A 14,153-nucleotide genomic window follows, 5' to 3' on the forward strand; every position below is an offset into this window, starting at 1 on the left:
CACTGTCTCCTCTTGCTGCAGGAGGACTGGAACGACACTCGAAGTCTGAGACTCCATCTTAGTAGGGGGAATTCGGATTGCATGTAAATAGCGCCAGCGGCGCCAGAATGACCAGCCCCGAGTCATACCCATGACAGTATGCCCCCTCCTAAGGGAGGCAAAACCTGGTTTACCCGGGTGGTTCTGGTAGAATTGGCGGACCAGTCGATGGCCATGTACCGCTGAAGCTGGCTCCCAGGTTCTATCTGCCGCCGTATAACCCTTCCAGTCAACAAGGAATTGCAAAACACCTCTTCTATACCTAGAGTCACAAATGCCGGAGACTTCATATTCAGGACCGGTATCAGTCATTATAGGGGGAGGTGAACCCATGGGAGTAGCGTGGAAGCGATTGCGAACATCAGGCTTTAGTTGAGACACGTGAAACGTCGGATGAATGCGTCTCCAGGAATAGGGTAGTTGTAGCTTGAAGGCGGCTGAACCCCTCTTTTCAACCACCGGAAAAGGTCCGAAATATTTAGGAGATAGCTTGGAAGGTACTAATCACCTGGGTAGAAATTTGCTGGCCAACCACACCAAATCTCCTATGTGAATGGAAGGAGCAGGAGAGCAGTGTTTATCAGCTTGCTTCTTACTACGGTCCTGAGCCTCCTCTAGAGCGGTCTTTGCCTCCTTGTGGCCGTTTTGAATGGTCTCCACCAATCTGTCTATGTCCGGGCACGGAGAGGCTTGTGGTACTTGTGAGGGAAAAACTGAAGGGTGGAATCCATAAGTACAAAAGAAAGGACTTGTGTGTAGGACTGAATGCGCCGTGTTGTTATATGTAAATTCGGCAAATGGTAGTAATTTCGACCAATTATCCTGGGCTGATGATATGTAACACCGAAGGAATCCCTCCAATGTTTGATTTAGGCGTTCTGTCAGCCCATTTGTCTGTGGGTGATAGCCAGAACTCAGGCTCGTGATACCCCCAGGGTTTTGCATAGGGTCTTCCAATATCTAGAGGTGTAGTGTGGACTGTGGTCAGATATTATTGTGTCAAGTAGACCGTGGAGTGAAAATATGCACTCCAAAAAGGTTTTTGCCATTACTGCTGTCGAAGGAACCTCTGGTAGTGGAATGAAATGAGCCATTGTTGTCAATGTGTCAACTGTCACCATGATAGTGGTGTTTCCATCGGATTTAGGTAGATCTACAATAAAATCTGTGTTGTGGATATTATCTGCCAAGGTCTCGTAGGCCAAGGCATCTTTACCAATTCACCCAAAGGAGGTCTTCTGGGGGTTTTGGTCTGGAGGCAAACAGGACAGGAAGTGATATATTCAGGTACATCTGATTGTAGGTCTGGCCACCAGAAATGTATTAGTATTAACTCCAAAGTATTGTGTATTCCTCGATGACCTGCTGCTCGAGAATCATGGCACATTCTTAACACTTCTCTCTGAAGACCTTCGTTCGGAATAAACATCTGCTGATTCCTAAACAGAAGGTTATTACTCTTGGTCAATTTCCATTTTGTTATTAGATCCGGATGTGATGTCTCCAAATCTTGGGATTCATTAGCTATTTTCCTAAGAAAGTCTTGAATCACTGATATGAAGAGGGCGGTGGGAAACAAGGGTTCCTGTTGAAATGAGGATTTCTGCAGAGTTTCTCTTCGAGAGAGTGCATCCGCTTTCAGGTTTTGATTGCCTGGGACGAAGGTAAATTTTATCCGAAAAGGGGAGAAGAAGTGGGCCCACCTGGCTTGCCGACTGTTGCAAGTTTGTGCATATTGAAGAGCACGGAGGTTGTGATGGTCGGTTCTAACTTCTATCGGATGAACCGACCCAAGAAGAAGATGGCGCCATTCTTCGAAGGCTCTTTTTATTGCTAATAACTCCTTCTCTAAGACCGTATAATTGATTTCAGCAGGGGATAATGTCCTGGACAGATAGGCTATGGGACGTTCTATGTTGTCATCATCGGGCTGCAGGAGTACAGCTCCTAAAGCTTGTTGAGAGGCATCAGATTCTACGATGAACTGTCTTTGTTGATCTGGCACTGCAAGAATGGGAGCTTGGGTGAAAAGGGTTTTCAGCTCCTCAAAGGATTCCTGTGCTTCCGGAGACCAGGTGAAAGGGATTCCCTTTTTTAAGTAGATGGGTTAAAGGCTGAGATAGGGAGGAAAAATGAGGGATAAACCTTCTATAAAAGTTAGCGAAGCCCAGGAATCTTTGGATTTCTTTGACTGTTCTGGGAGCAGGCCAATTCTTAACGTCCAACACTTTAGTAGGATCCATGGAAATGCCCTTGCCTGAAAGTATGTATCCAAGATAGGCTACTGAGGATTTGTGGAATTCACACTTTTCGATCTTGCAGTACAGATGGTTTTGTTGTAGACGACAGAGTACTTCTTCTACATGAATGACATGCTCTGACATCGTGGAAGAGAAAACCAGTATATCATCCAGGTAAATGATGACATAATGCAGGGCGATGTCGGCAAAGATGTGGTCCATGAACCTTTGGAAGACAGCCGGCGCATTAGAAAGGCCAAAGGGCATTACCCTGTACTTGAAGTGGCCGAAAGGCTTCGGAATGCAGTCTTCCACTCATCGCCCGCTCTAATACGTATGAAATAATACGCCCCTCTTAAATCTAGTTTGGTGTAAATGTGGGCTCCTCTAACGGCCTCCAAGATATCAGGGATGAGTGGCATAGGATATTTATCCGGTATGGTAATCTTGTTCAGTCCCCTGAAATCTATACAAGGACGGAGTTCCGTGGTGTTTTTCTTCGGAATAAAGAAAAGAGAGGCTGAAGCTGGTGAATGGGATTCGGTGATAAGACCGTTTTGTAGATTGGTGTGGAGGTACTCTCTTAATACTTCTTTTTCTCTGGCAGACAAGATGTACATCCTGCCGAATGGGAGAGGACTGTCTGGAATCAAATCAAGAGCGCAATTGTCTCTGCGGTGTGGTGGTAACTCCGTATATTCAGTTTGGGAAAAAACCTGATGATATTCGTGGTGTTGTGTGGGTAGTGCCGAGATCTCATTCACTGTGGTTGTTCCGAGATCCGGTTGGACGTTCTGGGGCTCTGCTTCCAGTTGTCGCTTGTCTTGACCGATACATTGGTGGATACAATGTTCGGATCCTAAAAACAGAGTGCCAGCGGTCCAGTTAATATAAGAGTTATGGTTCTTCAACCAAGGAAGACCTAAGATCACCGGGTAATGGGCTGTTCTGATAATGTCTAATTCCAATGTCTCATAGTGATTAGACAAGGACATAATGACAGGAACAGTGTGATCTGTAATTGGTCCTGAAGTAAGAGGGCTACGCTTTCCACAGGGATAGCTTGAGGCTTTCGGGAGCGGGGAATGCCTTGATTTTTAGCCCACAGGTAGTCTATAAAATTTCCTGCAGCTCCGCTGTCAATTAATGCCGGTACGTTTTCCAAACGGTGGTTATTCCAGGAGAGGGAAACTCCCAATATGATCATAGAGTTATCAGTTGAAGAAGTTAGCGGAGAGGGGAGAGCGTTATGAAGGGAACTAGAAGTAGAAAGTGAACCCGCCACTGTGGTTCCCTTCACTGCCGGGCACTGGCGTTTCCCGGCTTTCGGGGATGCGCAATTGGGCATTCCTTTACCGTGTGAGTGTTAGCCCCGCGGTACATGCATAAGCCTAAAGTTTTTCTTCTACACCTTTCTTCTACTGAAAGTGGGCCTCGGGTGGTACCCAATTGCATGGGTTCTTCAGTGGGGACAGTTTTAGGAGGCATAGGAGGATGATAGGCGAAGGATCGGAGATTCCGGTTCTTCTTTCTTTCACGATTTCTCTCTTGAAGTCGGTAGTCCAGTTGCATCACTACTGCAATGAACTCAGACATGTTATTTGGACGGGGAACTCGAGAAACCTCGTCTTTTAACTCCTCTGACAACCCTCGTCTAAATATTGTCATTAATGCGTCATCGGCCCAGGCCGTGTCTGAAGCATACTGCTTAAATTTGGTGACATAAGTCAAAATGTCAAGGTTGCCTTGTTTTAGGTCCATAAGACGTTCTTGTGAAGCTATGACTAACCTTGCCTACCAAACATGTTTTTTACGCTATTGCAAAAGGCCGGATAGGAATCCCAGATTGGGTTGTTGTTGACTACCAGGGGAGTTGCCCATGCCAGGGCTGCTCCCGTCATTTGGGCTATCATGTGTCCTACTTTATCCCTATCGGTAGGAAAAAAGGCATTTTTGAAAGTAAACTGGACGGTACAAGATTCTAGCAATTATTTGACCATGTGGGGGTTACCGTCGAAACGCCCTGAAGGAAGAGGACCCGGTGGAACCCTGGCACCATGTGGGGCTTTGTTCACCTGTTGCCGCAATGACGTGTTTTCCTGTTTTAGCTGTTGCACTTCTGCTGAGAGTGCCTGTACAGCCGAGACTAACTGTTGTATCTGTTGCTCCATTTTAGTTTCCAACAGCCAACACCGATAGGGCTACGACTGTCAATATTTTTTTGAGGGCGTTGCTATCTGTTAACCTTTACCACACAAAAGATTAGAGATGCTTATGGGTCTCACTGTTTTCTGACAGAAGCAGTCCTTATCAAGTGGGGGCCGCTGGATCCCAAATGCAGAAATGACACTCTTACCTTGTCTTCAAACGGACCCGCTGAGATTAAGGATCTACCTGACCCCTCCTCGCCCCGCCTCTCAAACAAGGCGTGTAGAGAAGGCGCCAGGGAAACCCTTTGAGGGGAAAAAACCCTGTGTAGCTGGGGTGCGCTGTGAAGCTCAGGAAGGTGCTTTTGTAGCTAGTGAGCGCAGATGGATGACAGCTGGGATGTGCTCGAAGGATTCTGGTGTCGGGTGTTTAGGATTCTGACTGTTAATATAAATGAAAGTGGTTAAAGGAAAATGAACTATGTGTGAAACTTTGTTTATGGAATTGTAAGCGAGGATACTTTGGATGCAGACTTTATCTGTAGAACCGGGCAACTGAGGAGGCTGGAGCTCGGTCTCGTAGTAGGAGAAGGTGGGAAATTACGGACCCTTTACAGAGTTCGTACGATACGCAGGTAGTGTTTGAGTGTGTTCGGAAGAATGGCTTAATCTTCCCGATCTGCGAGAATGATGGGAAACGTAGTCCGTGTTCTAAAGGGTTCGGGCCCTAACTTAAAGGACAAAGGAAAGAGGTTATTTACTCCGGGAAACCAAAAGACGGAAAATGATGAAATAGGGAAATGGAAGTTAGGCACTTACTCCCATGAGGCACAGGACGGGCTTCCGATAGGAGTGAGGACCCGAGGGTACAGAAGGAGGAGTTTGAAGCCGGCGGATCTGCTAAGAATAAGAAGTGTGAACAGGGGGTGGTTAGATAGGGAGTAAGACGGGTAATAGAGATAAGGAAACTTGACGGTGAATCTTGTGAACTCACGAAGCGTGGCTGCAGTAAGTCGTAGCAACGCACTGCCTTGTCGGCGTTGCCTCCGGGAATACTCTTTCGTGAGGAAGGGGCAGAGCCACTGTCTCCTCTTGCTGCAGGAGGACTGGAACGGCACTTGAAGTCTGAGACTCCATCTTAGTAGGGGGAATTCGGATTGCATGTAAATAGCGCCAGCGGCGCCAGAATGACCAGCCCCGAGTCGTACCCATGACACGAGGCCCATAAAAGCTCAGACGATCATCAAAGAACAGAAACCCCCAAAGCAGAAAAGCAGGGACGAATATTCAAAATCGAACAACTAGACCCAAAGAGAGGTTATATGATTCTGAACAGGAAGACAATCGTGAAATTAATGAGCACAATGAACTCTCTGAAAAAAATAAAAACAGAAGACATCATGTTAGTAGAACCCTATCATAGAGGAAAGATTGCAAAGGCGTACATCCATGTCAAAGAAGCAAGCCTGCAACACACGGATGATAACGCAGTTAGAGAAATGGAGCAAAACGGGTTTGGGCTGACAGAAATAAAACGAGAAACGCTAAGAGATAAGAAAGACTGCCTTTATAACCATCAAGGAGAAAGACAAAACCGCTTTACATCACGAACAGAAGAGCGCTATCGAGCAAACAGAATCGGCAAAGGCCTAGAGGAAAAGGTTTATGGCTCGGAGAGGGTATATGCACGACGGGATGACAAAAAATTCAATCAAAGATGGTCTAGTGACGAGAAAAATAAAGATAATATGCAACGAAGGAACGAACACCAGAAAATGGTCTCAGACAAATATAAGTCCCGAACAAGAGAAGAAGCCCGATACACTCATCGACAACATAGCCCTGAGCGCACCTCTTACTACAATCGAAAAGAGAGGTCATTTAAACCAGCCCCGGTGCAAACAATGAACACGCCAGCAGGTACAGGTCCATTGGCATGGTTAAAAGCAGCACTGAATCTTAAAACAGAGAACTAGCTGTCATCATAGTGTGTGGAGACTTAAATGCGGACTGTAGCGAGGGGAATAAAGTAACGAAATCGGAGAGACCACAAGGAGCAACCCGAGATAGAGGCATCGCATGGGGAGCACTGACCAAACAAAGAAACCTTCACAATATTGCAGCGTTATTCCCGAACCAAAAGAATATTCCAGCGTGGAAGAACTTGAACTGCAAAGCAACCCTGGATTATATGTATGTGTCAACCGAGTTCATACCTATGATCCAAGAGTATAAAGTCCACAGAACCACACACAGTGACCACAATCTTCTGACATGCAAATGGCGAGGAATACAAACACAGAATTACGCATACAAGTATAACTTCGAGTCAAATAACCAACAATCGAGAGTCTGTTTGTCGGAAGAAGATATTAAAAGTATAACAGAAAAAAATATACTTCCAGATGTAACAAAGCCACAAGTGCCTGTAAACCGACCAAACTATCTACCGTTACTTATTCCTTACAGAAAACCGGTGGGGAGTCAGCCGAGGAAAAAGTCAAGTCCAACACATGCCTACGATAAACTGGTGGTGGAAAAAAGAAAAGTGGTTAGGAGATTGAGAAAAATCGCAAAAAAAAGTGATCTCCAGGAAGCCTGGGAAAAATGGCGTATAGAGGCTAAGAGATACAAACAGTGGCTAAAGCAACACAGACTACTGTTGTACCAACAAGACGCTGAAATTATGCTGAAATGTCTCAGCACAAAGAAATCAAGCGACTTTTGGACAATAATTAAAGCAGTAAATCCGTCGAAACCAACAGAATTGGTAAACGTGGTTTCCGAGACAAGATGGAAAACAAACCTGACGGCCCAATTCGAGCTTCCCAAAACAAAAGTAACCAAAGACAAAGTCGAGTCTACAACCCCTTGGGTGGACGTGGCTAAGGCTGCCGAAATTGAAAGGACCATCAACAACTTGAAATCATTGAGGGCCCCGGGCCCAGATGGCTTGACCAATGTGGAGCTGAAGCAGTCATCGAAAGCTTGGGCAGCAATAATAAGCAAAATCTTCGCACACTGCACACAAACAAAAATGGTTCCAGAAACTTGGTTAAAGGCCATAATTGTACCGGTTTATAAAAAAGGTGGAAGAGAAGATCTGGAAAGTTACAGGCCCATAGCTCTGTTAGATATTGCGGGCAAAATCTACGCAACGCAGCTGCTGGACCACTTTAGAATTTGGGCAAAACATGCACCCTGCTTCGACACCTTCCAAACAGGGTTACAGAAAAATGGAAGTACGACAATAAACATACTGATGCTACATATTCTGAAAGCAAAACCAAGAGAAGGAGCCCCTCGAGTCTACCTGGCTTTCGTAGACTTATCGAAAGCATTCGATAAAATTGACCGAGAAAAACTATGGTCTAAATTAAGCAAGTGGAAATGCCCAATGTCAATCATGGGCCCGATAAAAGCTTTACATGAAAATACGAAGATCAGGGTGAAACTGAGCAAACAAGGCATCTTGTCGGATGAGATCACAGTCCAACGAGGCGTCAAACAAGGCTGTCCATTAGCCCCAGCCTTGTTCATAGCTTTTTTGGGGGACTATCAGAACGAGGAGAAAAAAATAAGAGCTTTCCCCCCATAAATTGGCAATAGTTCCATCCCGCGACTGCTCTACGCAGACGACGCCATTATTATTGCCCAAACTACTACTGGCCTTCGACGAAAATTGACAAACTTGGCAAGTTATATGAGAACAAACAACTTGGAAATCAACACAACAAAAACAAAAGTGTTGGTTTTTGAGAAAACGGCAAAGAAGAGGTCGAAGCAGCTGACATGGCACTTGGAGGACTCAAAGTTGGAAGTAGTCGACAAGTTTAAATATCTAGGGGTGACCATGGACGGGTCATCTGTAGACAAAGCTATGCAAGATCAACTATGGGACAAAGTTAAAAGACTCACAGCCCAAACAAGACTGGTCGATAAAAAATTTGGGCAATTCTCCATCGTTAAATCAGCGATAAAGTTTTACAAGGCTAAGGTGGTGCCATCTATTATATATGGAATGGAAGCTTCTTTCAACATGCCGAAATCTATATGGCAAAAACTGGAGGGCCATGTGTGGAAGTCAGTACTAGGTCTACCTAAAACGACCTCCATGCCAGCAATAAGAAGGGAACTAGGCCTGGTCTCTCTCGCTTCTTCGGTTGAACAGAGCAAGATGAGATTCTACAGAAAAATCATAATGGCTGACTCGTTACCAATATATGCTGTGATCGCAGAAGAACTCAAAAACGGTACCTGTAAGGCACTCAACAATTGGGCGACAACAATCCAAGAAACTCTGAAGGAAACATCATGTTCTGAAGAAGATCTAAAAACAAATCCGGACCGAGTAAAAACTAAAATCGAACTTATGGATTGGATTCGGACAATTGATACTGCGAGGCCCCACAAGCTACTTACACATCTCCCTCCGACGTTCAATAAAACGAAAACGCCATTAAATTACTGTACGAAATTCCCGAATAAAAAGATGCGAGGAACATTTTTGAAAGCCAGACTAAACCTCCTGATGACCCACCAAATCTTAGCAATTCGTACACCGAAGATGGACAATGGATGTCGATTATGTAAAGCTAAAAAGGAAGTGAAAACACTGAAACATCTAGTCCTAAGATGCCCGAAGACACGGATAAACAGAGATAAATATCTTCAATCCTGCTTGCAAGGGGCGATTACGCTAGATGAAGAGGCGGTGTGGAACAGGTTAATCTCAGGAGAGACAACGAGATGGACCATTGCAACGGTGAAATTAATAGAGCTAGCTTTTGAAATGATCGCCAACTCACCGACCAACATATCTGCTTTAGAGGGGACTGTGATATCAACATCTCCAACCCACCTTTCTCTATCGGTAAACAGATAAGAGGGTACACAATCTAAAGATATAAGGATCAGATGACTCTAACTCGAGACTTTTCTCTCCACAAACACAGCATTAGAGCGCTGAGGCGCATCTGAAGAAGAAAGAAAGTTCTTGTAAAAATCGTTAAAATCTTTTCGATTAAATTCAAGTAAAAAAAATAAAAAAAATAAAAAATAAAAATAAAAAATATGAAAGTGCTGGAGCTACATTTTAGCTGGGAATGATTGTAATTTAATATGTGGTTATGCTATGTGGATTCTTAATGATTTAACTAATGTTACATTGTGTGTGATGTACTGTTTCTTGATGCAATGATGTATGTGGTATGAATACAAAGTATGTGACTATATGTATAAGAAAACAATTTGTTTTAAACTTTTTTTTTTTCAGGTGAGAGAATCCCCTCCATACCCATTTGGTTGGTTCGTGCTCCCTCGGTATACTTGATGGCTCCCGCATATTTGAGACAAACATTTACGCCACATCAGGTAAAAAGTTCACCGGCCGCCACTCCACCCAAACACCCAAAACTAAAAACGCTGACCACAGTCTTCACCGGTCACTCACTTGGTTATGTGATTTCTCAAGATGGGTCAGAAAACCTGAGTAAGCTAAACATTTCTTGTGCTCTGATCCTGGTCACATGTGTGACGTCATTTCCTTCGATGTCCTCATTCTGCTGATTACTATTTTTGAAAATTGAAAAATCCAACCTAGTTTTGGTCACAAAATGTTGGCAACTGTGCACAGGCTCTGCGCTGTAATGGGTGTCATTGGCAGGGCTTTAAGTGGGCCTAGCCCCAGCAGGCTCTGAAATCTCGTTTGGAGGCGGGACCCCGCGTGACAAGGATTTTTTTCTAACGTCCGAAGCTCTTGCTCATGTGCGAGAGCTTCATTTCAGAAAAAAATGCCTTTCATCCATAATGGTGGCGCCGCACCTGCAAGGCATCCCTTCAAGCAAAAAATTCCTGTGGGGCAACGCCACCATTATGGAGAGAACCATGAAAGCTGGAAGCAGAGGCCTTGTTTTCTAAATCCTGAAGCTCCCACGCATTCCCCGGGGGAGTTTCAGTCTGTAGGAAAAAGGCAGCAGCTTTCAGCGGCCTCACCCTTTCAGCCTTAATGATGACGCTGCCTCGAGGGGCAGTGAAAAAACTAGGCGCTGTCCCCTGCCAGGCAAGCCTATAGGAAATAAATGCGAGATCAGCACCCTCTCCCTATTGGGTAGAGGGTGCTGCTCTCTACAAGATGCTGCCTGTCGGGGCGCCTGTAGCCCAACGAGCCGGGGCCGACAAGGGGCGTGGCCTGTGAGCCAGCAGGTGACTCGCGCCGTTAGGCCACGCCCCCTTGATGAGCCCGGCTCGTTTTGCAGTGCCACTTAAGGTACTGCATGTTGCCCACTGGCCCACATCAATCACAATCCCTAACTGGCAGGGCACAGAAACCGCATCCACTTCCTGTTCACTCCGCTCACCCCAGCCACACACAGTACCTACCGACGGTGCGGTCCTCTGGGCGCTGGTTTGTGGTTAGTTACTGCGGGTATCCTGCGTTGGGCAAGTTAGTAAGTGCATTGACACATCATGACACAGACCCCTGTCCGTACTTCGCTGGGTCCAATGAGCGCTTCCTTGCTCGCTGGCTTTGCTCTCTTGGTGTCGACGCCTTCCTCTTCCTCTTACCTCCCCTCAGAGCTGCCAACTCACGCTGCAAAGTTATTGAGCGTCGTGTGAGGCCGAACGTTTCTCGCGCGCTGTAGATGCCGAACACTGCCTCCCACAAGCTACCATTGGAGGGAGGATAGCATACAACACCGTCTCGTTTGGGGGAGTTTCTATCGTTTGGGGGAGTTTCTATGCCAACCCTACACATGGATCCCTGCTCGGCACTACACTAAGTGAAGGGGGAGGGAGGTGAGGAAGAGGGCGTGTGCCCACAGGAAATTACAATGGAGGGAGAGGAGATGGCATCATCGTTGGCGCTCTTTTGAAGCGAGAGAAGTGCGATGTGTCTATCTGCTGGCTGCTGCGATTAATGCGCATCTGTTACCCGCTTATAGTGCCGAGAGAAGCTCTACAGATACCGCACTACTCTTGTTATGATTAGAGATGTCTCGGGATGATAGCTCCGGGGCAACGCGCTCGCCATGAAAGCCAGACCACGCCTAGTAACCAGGTTCGATGCCGCGATCCTCTGGGTAATAAGCGTGTTATAAATAACCAGTTCTAATTATGAATTTTGCAATAACGAGAAAAAAACAGGACTACACAATTATAGAACTGGATCATGCATGGAAGCTTAGTTCTAATGGGTGGTTGGTTATTTGTCCCAATTGCGTGGCTCATTAAATAAAGAATACAAATGAATAAAAATTCATAAAGTACTTCAGTGTGGCCCTTTTATGTTTACAACCACAATTCTTTAAAACCACTCTCCCAAGAAACCTTTCAGAGAAAATGAAGTTGCAGTGCTGGATGTTGTAATGTGCAGCACTGTACATTACGTCATTGGAAGCTGGTGTGTGGAATGTTCCACGGATAGATGTTGTAAGGTGTGTTTGGTGCACATGGGAGGGATGTAGCAATGTGCTGGACTGTACATTTCTATGGAAATGTACCAAAATGTCGACCACATAACTGCGACCAAGCATTTACGGCGACTTTGCTGCATTTCCTTTTGCCGACTCCCATTACTGCGCCCAAACAGAGCGGCGGTTGCGGGGGTGTCCCACGCTCTCCTTGGGCACAGTAACAGGATTCAGGGTTGCGAGGGTGTCCCCCCCCCTTACCATTGTGGTAAGCGGGGGACAAGAAAGTTAAAAATAAAATAAAACTGTGGCTGCCATGTGAGGTTCTTGGTAGACGGTGTGTCATAGACTGTTTACATTCGCGGGGTGGGGGGAGAAGCGTGCATGGTTGATGGTCGGTTACAATCAAGTTTGTGTTCATTTGACTGTTGGTTACAGTCGTCGGTGGTTGGGTTCTTGTATCTTTTCCATCCATTTCGAGAGTATGGTATTTTCCGCTGTGGATCATCTGCACGTTGTGGTGTCTTCCACATGCAATGCTTCAGGTTATGATTGTTCCATCCAATCCATACCTATTGTTGGTGGTTGTTCTTAAAATGCTGGTTGTTCTCAACAATTCATTGAGCCAAGGTATAAATGTTGTAAGGTGTGTGTGTGTGTGTGTGTGGTGTTTAGTGGACCGAGGGAGAGATTTTTTTTTATTTTTTACATTTGTAGAGCGCACTGCAGCCCAAAGGCATTGAGGCGCTTGAGATGTAGTAATGTGCTGGATTGCACATTACGTCATTGGAAGCTGGTGGTTGAAATGTTCCAAGGATAGATGTTGTGTGTGGTGGTGCTGTTTGGTGAATCATGGGAGAGATGTAGTAATCGGCTAAACTGTACATTATGTCATTGAAAGCTGGTAAGTAGAATGTTCTATGGAATGCTGTGTGCTGATTGAGTGGGCGAGTGTTCGGTGAGAGGCAGTTGGTGGAAGCTGGCTTGATGTATGGATGGATGGGCCAGTGTTTCTGTGCTCGGTGTCTTGGGCATGTATGTCGTCCACTTAAACTACTGGTGCACAGCAAGATGGAATAAACATACAAGTTACTTACCTGTGGTTTCCAGCCTGGTACTTCAGTGAAGAACCCACATCTTTTCACTGAGCAAGCTGTGACATGTCAGCAATATTCAAGAAATCTCTGTGCTTTGTGTTAGAGACAAGTACATCATGTAGGCATTTGCTTTCAGCATATTGTGTCCTAACCTCTGAAATGCAAACCTATGCACACCCCTTTGGCCGCCATTATTATTTTGGCATATGTTTTCATATTATTACCACATGTGGAAATAACTGTTACCACATGTGATAATTCCTGTAATCAGATGCGGTAATTCTTGAAATCAGTGCAATTACAAGAATTCCACCAGGTTGCTGGTAACATGTGAATTTCCCCTCATTTTGAGAATGGGAACTAATCATGTTTAGTAACAGATCGCATCACTACTGTAGAATGTTTAATAAAACAGAAAAAAACATTTTTTTATTATTAGGCTATTTATTGTGCGTGGATCTATCTTCCGGAAGCAACAGAGCACTTTGCAATCATAGGTGGAAGAACCTGGTGAGGGGAGCAGACAAACATGGGAAAAGAGAGCTAACAACAAAGAAGGGGGAGGGCAGGCAATATGTCAGCAAGAGATCTACAAGTAACCAGGTGAAGAAACAGTGGGGCACAGATTACCCATTCTCAGGTAGGGTGGGGAGTAGAGGAGCCATTCCTTGAAGAGGAGCGTCTTGATCTACTTCCTGGACTGTAGAAGTGACGGGTAAAGTCTGCTGGTGAGTGGGAGGAGGTTCCAGAGTCTTGGAGCAAAAACAGAGAAGGGCTATCTTCTGATACTTTCCTTCCTGCACAGGTGGAGTTCAAGTCTGCACATGTCTGCAGTTCTAGTGGATCAAAGGCCTCTGGAGAGGGGTAGTTTCTAAGTGAGGTAACCTGGGGACCTCAGGGTAACAGCTGCCCAGCAACCAGTGGCATGCTCGAACAGTAGATCCACCTTTTCCATCATCATAAGTAATGTTGGCAAGGTATAAATAAAATAACAGCAAGCTATAAATACAGCCTTATTATGAAGTTGACTACACCCAGACAAATCCTTCGATTTACTTGCCACTCACAAATTGTACAAAGTGCCCTGAAGTTAAAAAAATATATTTTTGTTCAAATAATGGGGCGCCCAGGGGCATCCATTCACTCCAGGAAAACACATCTCTGCACGAGGACACCCAAAGAAGGGGAAAAAAGAGCATCTTTGATGGCCATCTTCTC

General features: G+C 45.4%; 1 protein-coding gene across 4 annotated transcripts in view; it reads right to left on the reverse strand.

Moving 5' to 3' along the window:
• LOC138581426 (butyrophilin subfamily 1 member A1-like) overlaps positions 1–11,387 on the reverse strand; it is a 366,089-nt gene extending 354,702 nt beyond the window's left edge. The window contains exon 1 of one of the 4 annotated variants that reach the window (XM_069652748.1): positions 10,808–11,387. The gene's annotated coding sequence lies outside the window, so the exon portion shown is untranslated. The remainder of the gene's footprint in view (positions 1–10,807) is intronic. The other 3 variants (XM_069652746.1, XM_069652747.1, XM_069652745.1) reach the window with 3 other exon arrangements.
• Positions 11,388–14,153: the final 2,766 nt, after the last annotated feature.

This window comes from Ambystoma mexicanum, chromosome 3p, assembly GCF_040938575.1.
Source record: "Ambystoma mexicanum isolate Mex_15411 chromosome 3p, UKY_AmexF1_1, whole genome shotgun sequence".
Lineage (NCBI taxonomy): Eukaryota > Metazoa > Chordata > Amphibia > Caudata > Ambystomatidae > Ambystoma > Ambystoma mexicanum.